The sequence below is a fragment of the Primulina eburnea genome, chromosome 1, assembly GCF_022965805.1.
Source record: "Primulina eburnea isolate SZY01 chromosome 1, ASM2296580v1, whole genome shotgun sequence".
In the NCBI taxonomy this organism is placed as follows: domain Eukaryota; kingdom Viridiplantae; phylum Streptophyta; class Magnoliopsida; order Lamiales; family Gesneriaceae; genus Primulina; species Primulina eburnea.
The window spans coordinates 46,617,885-46,629,527 of NC_133101.1; the positions used below are offsets into that span (position 1 = coordinate 46,617,885).

Here is an 11,643-nt window from a genome sequence, read left to right on the forward strand (position 1 = left end):
CCTCTTGGAACGCACCATGGCCTTGTTTAGTCCCTCCTTGGCCATGCCTTCCCTTTTCTTGCACTAGACCAACCAACACCCTAGCCGTTCAAGGAGAAACGATCGGCCTTCTATATTTCGTGGAAAACTTGAGACTTCAGCCCCTAGACACCTTCAATCCCTTCATGTAAAGCCCTTACAAGCCTTAACCTAGCAGCCCCTTGCATAAGGACAAGAAAAACGTGAGTTGAATGCATAAACATGTGGATTTCATGAACAAATCGAAAGCATAAACGTAAAACCGTGCAAGGGTCGAGCATTATACATATAAAGCACACATATCAGCCTATATACCCTATGAATGATGCAAAAATAATGTTACATGGTGTGCCTTGATGATTATACACTTGAAAGCTCAAACAACTATGCGCGAGACGTGAACCGGAGAACCGGGAGGAAGCTTTCTTCGAAAACTGAAGAGGCCGACGGCTTTGCTGCTGACAAATTAGGGGAGGCTACTGTTGGGAAGGGAGGGGATGTCTGCTAGGGGAAATTTAGGTTTAGGGTTTAGTTGGGTAGTGTTTAAGTTAAATAAACATGCATTAATTAGCCCTAAATTAAAATTAAAAATATTAAAAGAGTTTTGGGCTCAATAAGCACTAAAATAAACATAACAATCCCAATAAAATTCTCGAAAAATATTTCGTTTTGGTACGTTTTTGAAAATATTACCCGAACCCTCAAAAAGTCTTCCGAATCGATAAAATTTGCATACTGGTTAAAATGTGATCCGGTGAGTAAAAATACTCAACAAAAGCCCATTTTCAAAATTATCCCTTAAATACACCTTATCTTAAATAATTAAAAGTAAATATTGAATAAAAATATTTTTCCTGATTATCCCTGGTCTCTGTTACCCATTCGAGCGCGAAATACAACTTAAAACCCTAATGCACGAAACTTTAAAATACCCATGCAACAATCATGCATTAAATGCATAAAAATAATTAAACACATATTATTATAAAACCCTAGATTTCATGTAGTCGGATTACGTAGTTCGAATTTCCTAAACCTTACAATTAAATTTTTGAGGTGATAAATTCAAGGAGTTGAATATATAATTTAAATATTAAATTCAAATGTTGAATTTATAAAGGACTTAAATTAAATGTAATGGGTGTATGCATTATAGGCTTTTATGAGTACAAGACCAACATATAAATTATAAAGGTTCTTAATTGGACTTTAAAAGGATTAATTAATTAATTAAAGTAGTTGGACTAGAATAATTAATTGATTAAGCTCATTAAGTATTTAAATTAATTGATGGGCCCTAAGCTTATATATGTGTTTTAGGTTTAGGGTTAAATACAATTAACCAACGCAATTTTCGAAACCCTAGCCTCCAAGCCAAGGAATTTTCGAAAAAACACCTCCTTCGAATCTCCTTGTTTTCGGCCACCATCTCAATGTAAAATCCTTCTATACTTTCTAGTGAAAGTTGGAAGAGGAACAAGCAATCCAGTCGTGGACCGGATTAGGAGATTGAAGAAAGAAGATTTGAAGAAAGTTCGTAGAGACATACAACAAGATCTACGTCCGCTTATACTGGAATAGTTGGAGTCAAGTGAAAATTGTCCACTTAAGGTATATACTAAATATCCTATGAATGTTTGTTTATTAAAACCATACGAGTGCTCAAAACAATATATTGAATGTCAAGATTCAAATTTTTTTAAAACTTCCGCTGTGTTTGGGCACGAGAAAACACGATTCACAACAAATTTTACCAGAGGTTTTTATGAAACCAATGAATACTTGGTTAAATGTTTCTCTAAGTATTAAAAATTTATTTTCAGGAACATTGGACAGATGGGAAGACTTTATGTCTATTCTTCATGAAATTTAATATTCGATGGATCTGGAGATGGAAACCTGAATTTCGTTATACTGATGAAAAAATTCACTGTTTATGGAAGGTTAGTTCTACAAAATTTTGGGATAAATTACCGAAAGATGATCCTGAAATAGGAAAGCACCATGGCTTTGAAACTTTTCAACATATGGATTAAATAAAATTACCCTATCAAAAAGATCGTGAAAAACAACAAGAAAGGAAAAAGATTCTATGAGTCCTTCAAAGACTATTACTCAGAATTATTCTGAAATTTATTTCAATGAAATAATGATTGATGTTTATATTGAATAAATGAAGAAAGACCTTTATAAGAATATTGGATGTTCAGACTCCGAATCAGATAAATCCATGGTGTTTGAATCAAGTGATAATATATTTATCAATCTGATGCAAATGCATGATACTCAAAACCCAGAGGAAGATATTCCAGATTTCTCCAATATTAATAATATATTTGAAAAATTAAAAAATTCATTAAAGAACAATATCAAGGATGATTCAAATATTATATCATTGTTTGTAATAAGTGGTATATTATTATGTACTTTTGACTTTGGTGACCATGTTACTATTTGCTTTTGTAAAGTATTTTACTATTTATATTTTTAGTTGGAATCCAGGGTTTCATGTCCGGCTCTTCCCTCAATATATAGGTTTGATTGTGCCATAGAGAGTCATGTTCAAGTTTGCTACCCTCTTTTCTCTCTATAAAAACCCTTCTTCAAATTGTTGAATAAATGCTTCAAGACCTTGGTGTACAAACTTGTAAGTTTAATTTCTGTTTTTAATTTTAAATTTTTTACTTCAATTTTTAAATAAAAATTTATATTTAATATTAGCCTAAATGACATGCTAAATTATTTGTACTAAATCTTGACCTTACTATGATATGGTCTATATTTGTTTGTAATTCGGAATTAATATAAGATATTTGTTTGTAACTTGGAATTAATATAAGATAACAAAAAATTTATTTAAGTTTTGGAATTCTAAGAATTAATATAAGGTTTTTAGTTAGAACATAAAGTAAGAGATGAACCAGGAGATGGTGAACACAAGGTTTGAGTTTAACCAGGAAACTATAAACTCATGTTGTAGCCCTTTAGCCTGCTTAGACGAGAAAAATGACGTTTAAGGCGTTTGTGGGTGATTTTTAAAATTTTAGTTTCTGAGGCGGACCTCGGTACAATCTGAAGCTTGGAATAAAATCGAGTTAATAAAAGAAGGTATTTAAGTCTTAGAATAATGATTAATATAAGGTTCACATATAGAAATTTTACAAAACATAAAAAGATTTTACAAAGTATATAAACAACAAAGAATTTTATCGAGGCCCACCTCAGAAACATAAATTCATAAGAATTTTGCATAACTTGGCATATTCAATAAAGCATCAGCAAAAGGAATGTTAATATGCAATTTTTTAAATATCTCAAGAAATTTACCAAATTGTGCATCTAATTTAGCTTTCTTCATTGCTGCAGGAAAAGGTGGAGGGATAAAAATTTTATTCTGTGCAATAGGTGTAGATGTAGAGTTAGAAGACTTACCTGCTCGATTTTCCACCTCATCCTCACCGTGCTTGGTCTTTTCCTCATTAGACTCGAGTGCTTTTCCACTACGCAATTCCACAGCCTTCACATGTTCTCTTGGGTTAGTTTCCGTGTTGCTTGGCAAAGCTCCTTGCTCCCTATTAGCAATCAACTTAGCCAATTGTCCAATTTGATTCTCTAACCCCTTTATGGATGCATCTTGGTTCTGAAATCTCATCTCTGTTGCAGAAATAAATTTAGTCATCATTTGCTCTAAATTGGACTTCTCCTCCCGAGGCGGTTCTGGCTTGAATTTTTGGTGCATCCCATATGGTGGACCTCTTTGTTGGCGATTTTGGTTGTTTTGACCTCCCCATGAAAAGTTTGGGTGATTCCTCCATCCCGGATTATATGTGTTCGAATAAGGGTCATTTCTAGGACGGTTCTGGAATCCCACTTGTTTTACCGGTGCTCCCTCAGGCACATAGAATGGATTGCCATCTTGGCAATCCTGCACGTCATGCTCACCCCCACACTTATCACAGAAAATTTCTTGCAGACGCATAGCCGACCCACTCATGCTCATCCCATCAATCTTTCTATTCAAAGCCTCTAACTGTGCTGAAACCTCCGACAAATCATTAACTTGATTAACTCCAGCACCTCGTCTCTGCCTATCAGACTGAGGATGATAGCTACTAGCAGCCATCTCCTCCAATAACTCATATCCTTCCTCAGCCGTTTTTCTCAGTAAGTTACCACAGGCAGCAACATCTATCATAGTACGGTTAGGAGTAAGTAGACCGTAGTAGAAAGTTTGAACAACTAACCCAAGAGGCAGCTCATGGTGTGGACATCTCCTCAACAAGTCCTTGTAGCGCTCCCATGCCTCGTAAAGTGACTCTTGCTCATATTGAGCAAAAGTAGTAATATCGGCTCTAAGCTTCATAGTTTTCGACGGAGGAATGTACTTGATCAGGAATGCCTTTGCCATATCCTCGCATGTAGTAATAGACCCTACAGGCAAACAGTTTAACCACGACTTAGCTTTATCTCTCAGTGAAAATGGAAATAAACGCAAACGAACAGCATCATCAGACACGCCATTAAACTTAAAAGTATCACAAATTTCAAGAAAGTCAGCTATATGTAAGGCTCGAGAATTGTCCGTGTCATCGATGTGAGACTTGAAGAGGAGAATGCATGACATGAAAAATGAGAGTTTGAGCAAGCATGGCCGAAGCCACACCGCCCGTGCGATGCTAGGACTACCGCACCCGCGGTGTAGGTGACAGTAAGTTGAGGGAAATATGCGAAGCAACACCGCACCCGCGGTGCGTGCAAGACCGCACCCGCGGTGGTGAGACCGCACCCGCGGTGATGCAAGCGCCGCACCCGCGGTGATCGAGATTCAGAAAATATTATTGCTGCCGAGAGCTTAGCGCACCCGCGCTCTTAAACTACCGCACCCGCGGTAGTGCGTGTCATTTGAACAACATGAACACTCGTCCCTTTGCATGCATTATGTAGTAGGTGTCTTTATTTTCTTTGGCATTCAGAATAAGAACCGAGCTCCTTCTCCAAAGAATCCTCAAGCTTCAAGGTGGATTAGAACCTTGGTTTGGCAAGATTTATGCATCCGATTTATATTCCGAGTTAGGATTTGTGTTCCTCTTTTGAAGGCTACAAGAGGATGTAAGTATTGTTCATTTCCAGCATGTTTCGAAAATTATGTGTTGGAAGAATTCAGATTTGACATAAATTATGTGTTTTTGATATACTAAGCATCGTAGAAACGTAAACGGATCGAATTTCAGACGCCGTATGCTATACGTTCGATTTTCCAGCATGTGTTGGATTGAGAATATACAGATTACAGCATGTATATAGATGTTAGATGAGATGATGAGTTGATTGTGATTGAGTATGATGTTCTTGAGTTACCGGTATAAAAGAATTACGCCGTTATGCCGTTGAATTGCATTGAAACCGATGTTAGCGTTGTATATTAATTTGCTTGAGATGTATATGACTGAAGTGCACATTGTTTATGCCATTTCAGATTTGTATTGACTACTTGGTATTCGAGATTTCGGTTCGACACAGACTGTGCGACAAGAAAGGTATAATTCATGTGGTCACGGGATTGCACAACTCGATTCAGATTTGATACGAGTTTTCCCTAAATCACATACTAGATTGTTATTACATTGATTAAGTAATGCCTTGTTTATTGATTTATATTCGAGTCCTGAGATAGGAGATATTGGCAGATTTGCCAAAACTAGACGTTTCGGTGTATCGTCGCATAGTAGTAGATTTGCTCTATGTGTAGACCCTCGATACAGAGTTGACCGAAGTCTAGGAATAAGACGTACCGTTGCCCCGAGTGGTTGGGTAGGTGACAGACCGTCTTATTCACACCGGGATCCCTAGATTAGAAACGAGTCGAGTCAAGATTTAAATGTTGAATACAGATTTGTATTCTTCTACATGTTTAGATTTACATGCATGTTACTTGATACATATGCTATGCTTTTGTACATGATTATTACATTGCATGCATCCATGTTTTATACTGGGATATGTTCTCACCGGAGTTATCCGGCTGTTGTCGTGTCTGTATGTGTGCATGGCAACAGGTGGGGCAGGATCTGGGTCTCGAGCTAGATGAGAGATTGACGATAGCGTGGAGATCACGGGCGTTGCAGATTTCTAGTGTTTTCCTTTTGACTTGTACTACTTATGTTGTAGTTGGGATTTGAACACTAGCGTATGATTTTACCAAACAGACATGTATGTATATTATGTTGTTTATTTAATATCAAGACATGATATGCTTTAGTTATACATTTAAATTAATGTTAAAAGCAAAATTTTGACCCACATTTTCGAACAAAGATCCAATTAAATCCCAAAAGAATTGAGTTAGAGCCCGGATCCCCACAACAGGTGGTATCAGAGCAGTAGGTTCTGTAGACTGAGATAGAATAGAATGAGCGGGGTAGATCGAGTCATCTTCCTTGCTTTTGAGATGCTAGCATGGTTTATTGCTTTCTTTATTATATGTTGTATTGTATTTGAATTGATTTACAGCATATACTTGTAAAGCCTGAATCAGAACCGATTCTCGGTCAGAGGTATATGATCAGAGGAGGGCTGAGACAGATGATATTGATTGTGTACTAATCAGTTTGGTAATCAGATTTATGCCGCCTAGACGTATACCACAGCCAGAGCAGGGTAGCACGTCTGGTGCACAGATGGATGTTACCGCCACGCCGATGGAGACCTTATTGAAGAGATTTCAGTCTTTCCATCCGCCTACCCTGAAGGGCACAGAGAGTGCAGTAGAGTGCGAGAGCTGGCTTGATGATATCGAGATGTTATTTGAGTCTTTGGCATATACTGATGAGCGACGTGTGAAACTGATAGGGCATCAGATGCAAGAGGTTGCCAAGAGCTGGTGGTTGACTACGAAGAGAGCCTTGGAGCACCGAGGCATTGACATCATGTGGAAAGTCTTCAAAGATGAGTTCTATCAGCGCTTCTTCCCCGTTTCCTACCGAAAAGATAAAGGAGCTGAATTTGCAAATCTGAAGCAGGGACAGTGGAACATCGAGGAGTATGTGGCTAAATTTTCTGCATTGTTACGATTTGCACCGCATGTGGCCGGGAACGACGAGGCAGTGGCCGATCAGTTCATCAACGGGCTGAACCCGGATGTCTTTACTTTGGTGAACACGGGACGGCCTAACACTTTTTCAGAGGCACTGAATCGAGCAAATGGAGCAGAGGCTGGCTTGATCAGGCAGCGAGGAGCTTCCTACGGTGTTCAGGGGCAGAGACCGCCACAGTCCACGACCGTACAGTTTCCACCACCTCCTCCTCGTTTTGACAGTGGAGCTAGTGGTAGTGGCAAGAAGGAATTTCTGAAGGCTAAGGGCAGACAGTTTAAGAAATCCGGAAGCAGTTCATCGAGTTCGAGTGGATCTCGACAGAGAGGTCAGGGTTCAGATTACAGTGGCGTGTATTGTGGTTCGTGCGGAGGGCGACATGCGACGGAGCAGTGTCAAGGAGTTATGGGACGCTGCAACATCTGTAGGCAACAGGGACACTTCGCCAGAGTTTGTCCCCAGAGAGGTGCACAACGATTCCAGAGCACAGGGTCATCAGCACCAGTGCCACAGATGGAGAGACAGGCATCTTCTGTACACTCCTTTCAGCCACCCTCCTACACAGACTCAGCAGAGACCAGAAGGTAGTCAGACGGTGAGTCAGCCTCCCCGACAGCAGGCACGTGTTTTTGCCCTGACAGAGGAGCAGGCGCAGGAGGCGCCAGATGACGTCATTGCAGGTAACTGTTTTCTTTGCGGTTATCCTGCATATGTGTTGATTGACACAGGTGCATCTCATACATTCATCTCTGAACATTTTGCATTGAGACATGCATTGCCTGTTGAGTCGATGTCTACGGTAGTGTCTATAGCTTCTCCGTTGGGGAGTGGGTTGATATCTGTGACTACTGTTAGACACTGTATGCTTCAGTTTGAGGGGCATGAGATTGATCTTGATTGTGTAGTACTTGGTTTAGCTGATTTTGACTGTATAGTTGGTATAGATATGTTAACCAAGTACAGGGCCATGGTAGATTGCTTCCACAAGATTGTCAAATTCAGACCTGAGATGACAGAGGAGTGGAAATTCTACGGCAAGGGTTCCAGATCTCGGATTCCCTTAGTATCTGCTCTGACTATGAGTAGATTGCTTCAGAGAGGAGCAGAGGGCTTTCTCGTATATTCAGTAGATTTACTGAAGTCGCGCCCAGCATTGGCAGATTTGCCAGTGGTTTGCGAGTTTGCAGATGTTTTTCCTGATGAGATTCCGGGGTTGCCTCCAGTTCGAGAGGTAGATTTCAGCATTGATCTGGTTCCAGGCAGTGTTCCTATTTCGAGAGCTCCATATAGGATGGCACCGATAGAGCTGAAAGAGTTGAAAGCACAGTTGGAAGATCTTCTGTCCAAGGGATATATCAGACCCAGTGTATCTCCTTGGGGTGCTCCGGTGCTTTTCGTTCGAAAGAAAGATGGTTCGATGCGACTGTGTATTGATTATAGGCAGTTGAACAAGGCAACAGTGAAGAACAAGTATCCTTTGCCTCGCATCGACGACTTGTTTGATCAGCTACAGGGATCTTCTGTATAATCGAAGATCGATTTGAGATTAGGGTATCATCAGCTCCGAGTTAGAGATGTTGATATACCGAAGACTGCATTCCGAACCAGGTATGGACATTACGAGTTTGTTGTTATGCCTTTCGGTTTGACGAATGCACCTGCGGTGTTTATGAGTTTGATGAACCGCATTTTTCAGAGATATTTAGATGATTTTGTGATTGTGTTTATTGACGACATTTTGGTGTATTCGAAGAATTTGAATGAGCATGCAGATCACCTGAGGATTGTATTGAAGACTTTGAGAAATGAGCAGTTGTATGCCAAACTGTCCAAGTGTGAATTCTGGCTGAGACAGGTCGTCTTCTTGGGTCACATTATATCTGGAGATGGTATTGCGGTAGATCCGAGTAAAGTTGAAGCTGTGATCAGTTGGCCGAGACCGACTTCTGTGCCAGAGATACGCAGTTTCATGGGTCTAGCCGGGTATTATCGACGTTTTATTCGAGATTTCTCCAGTATAGCGAAGCCTATCACCCAGTTGACACAGAAGAATATGCCATTTGTGTGGTCCGAAGATTGTGAAGCTAGTTTTGTAGAGCTGAAGAAGAGGCTGACTAGTGCACCTGTCTTGACGATTCCTACTGGTACAGGTGAGTTCGTTGTATATTGTGACGCATCTCACAGAGGGTTAGGATGTGTTCTTATGCAGCGAGGGCACGTGATAGCGTATGCCTCTAGACAATTGAAGCCGCACGAGACTCGTTACCCGATTCATGATCTTGAATTGGCGGCGATTGTTTTTGCACTCAAGATCTGGCGTCATTATCTGTATGACGAGAAATTTGAGATCTATTCCGATCATAAGAGCCTGAAGTATCTCTTTTCTCAGTCAGAGTTGAACATGAGGCAGCGACGATGGCTTGATCTACTGAAAGATTTTGATTGCGAGATCAAATACCATCCAGGAAAGTCGAATGCAGCGGCAGACGCCTTGAGTCGAAAGGTATGTGCTCTGTCCTTGTCGACTATAGGTGTATCGAGTTTAGTAGAAAATTGTTGCTTGTCTGGGTTGACATTTGATACAGAGAGTAGACCGTTGCGACTTGCTGCGATTCAAATTGAGCCAGACTTGATTATGAGGATCAAAGAAGCGCAAAGAACTGATCCGAGTGTTCAGAAGTCGATTGATATGGTCAGAGCAGGACATATCTCAGAATATCAGGTCAGAGATTCTGTTCTGTATGTGAATAACCGTCTAGTGGTGCCAGATGTTTCAGATTTAAGACGACAGATCATGTCAGAGGCACACTGTAGTCGGTTCAGCATTCATCCTGGTGGCAGGAAGATGTACAATGACTTGAAGACACAATTCTGGTGGAAACAGATGAAGACAGACATTGCAGAATTTGTGTCTAGATGCCTGAATTGCCAACAGGTGAAGGCAGAAAGAAAGAAGCCCGGAGGTTTACTTCAGAGTTTGTCTGTTCCTGAGTGGAAATGGGACCACATCTCCATGGATTTCGTGACGAAGTTACCTCGATCTTCGCGGGGCTGTGACGCGATTTAGGTTGTGATAGACAGACTGACCAAATCAGCGTGCTTTATTCCGTACAGAATGACCTATCGACACGATCAGATGGCAGAGTTATATGTCAGAGAGGTCGTCAGATTGCACGGTGTGCCGAAGTCGATCGTATCAGATCGTGATCCACGATTTACTTCTCACTTCTAGCACAGCTTACAGCAGGCTTTGGGTACGACTTTACACCTGAGCACTGCTTATCATCCTCAGACGGACGGACAGTCAGAGCGGACTATCCAGACTTTAGAGGACATGCTGAGAGCTGTAGTACTAGATTTTAGTACTAATTGGCAAGATTCATTGCCGTTGTGTGAGTTTTCATACAACAACAGCTATCAGACTAGCATTGAGATGGCACCGTTCGAAGCTTTATACGGAAAGAAGTGCAGATCTCCATTGTACTGGGATGATATCTCTGAGGTACCAGAGTTAGGGCCTGATATGATTCGTGAGATGACCGAAAAAGTGAAGAACATTCAGAAGAGAATGAAGACGGCACAAGATAGACAAGCGAAGTACGCCAATGTCAGACGCAGACCGTTGGTATTCGAGCAGGGAGACAGAGTATTTTTGAAGATTTCACCTTTCAGAGGCGTTGTCAGATTTGGCAAGCAAGGAAAGTTGTCTCCTAGATACGTTGGTCCGTACGAGATCCTTGAGAAGATTGGCGATCGAGCTTACAGACTTGCTCTTCCTCCTTCACTGTCCGGTATACACGATGTTTTTCACGTATCAATGTTGCGCAAATATATGCCAGATGATTCTCATGTCATTCAGCCTGACGAAGCCGAGCTAGATCAGACTCTGAGCTATATTGAAAGACCGATACAGATTCTTGATCGGAAAGAGAAACAACTTAGAACCAAGACCATTCCGCTTGTGAAGGTTCAGTGGAGTCGTCACGGCACCGATCGAAGCAACATGGGAAACAGAGTCTGAGATGAGACAGAGGCATCCCGAGCTATTCAGTTGATGTAAGTATTTTGTTAGTTTGATTTTACTGCTATTGTATATACTTGCATGATTACTGATTTACGAGTTCGAGGACGAACTCCGATCTAAGAGGGGGAGAAATGTAAGGCTCGAGAATTGTCCGTGTCATCGATGTGAGACTTGAAGAGGAGAATGCATGACATGAAAAATGAGAGTCTGAGCAAGCATGGCCGAAGCCACACCGCCCCTGCGATGCTAGGACTACCGCACCCGCGGTGTAGGTGACAGTAAGTTGAGGGAAATATGCGAAGCAAGACCGCACCCGCGGTGGTGAGACCGCACCCGCGGTGATGCAAGCGCCGCACCCGCGGTGATCGAGATTCAGAAAATATTATTGCTGCCGAGAGCTTAGCGCACCCGCGCTCTTAAACTACCGCACCCGCGGTAGTGCGTGTCATTTGAACAACATGAACACTCGTCCCTTTGCATGCAATTATATAATAGGTGTCTTTATTTTCT

At 41.1% G+C, this 11,643-nt stretch overlaps 1 non-coding gene across 1 annotated transcript; it reads left to right on the forward strand.

Annotated features, from left to right (window-relative positions):
- Nucleotides 1-4,271: 4,271 nt before the first annotated feature.
- Nucleotides 4,272-4,378, forward strand: LOC140815154 (small nucleolar RNA R71). Its single transcript, XR_012114277.1, has one exon. It is a non-coding gene; the product is annotated as a small nucleolar RNA R71 (small nucleolar RNA).
- Nucleotides 4,379-11,643: the final 7,265 nt, after the last annotated feature.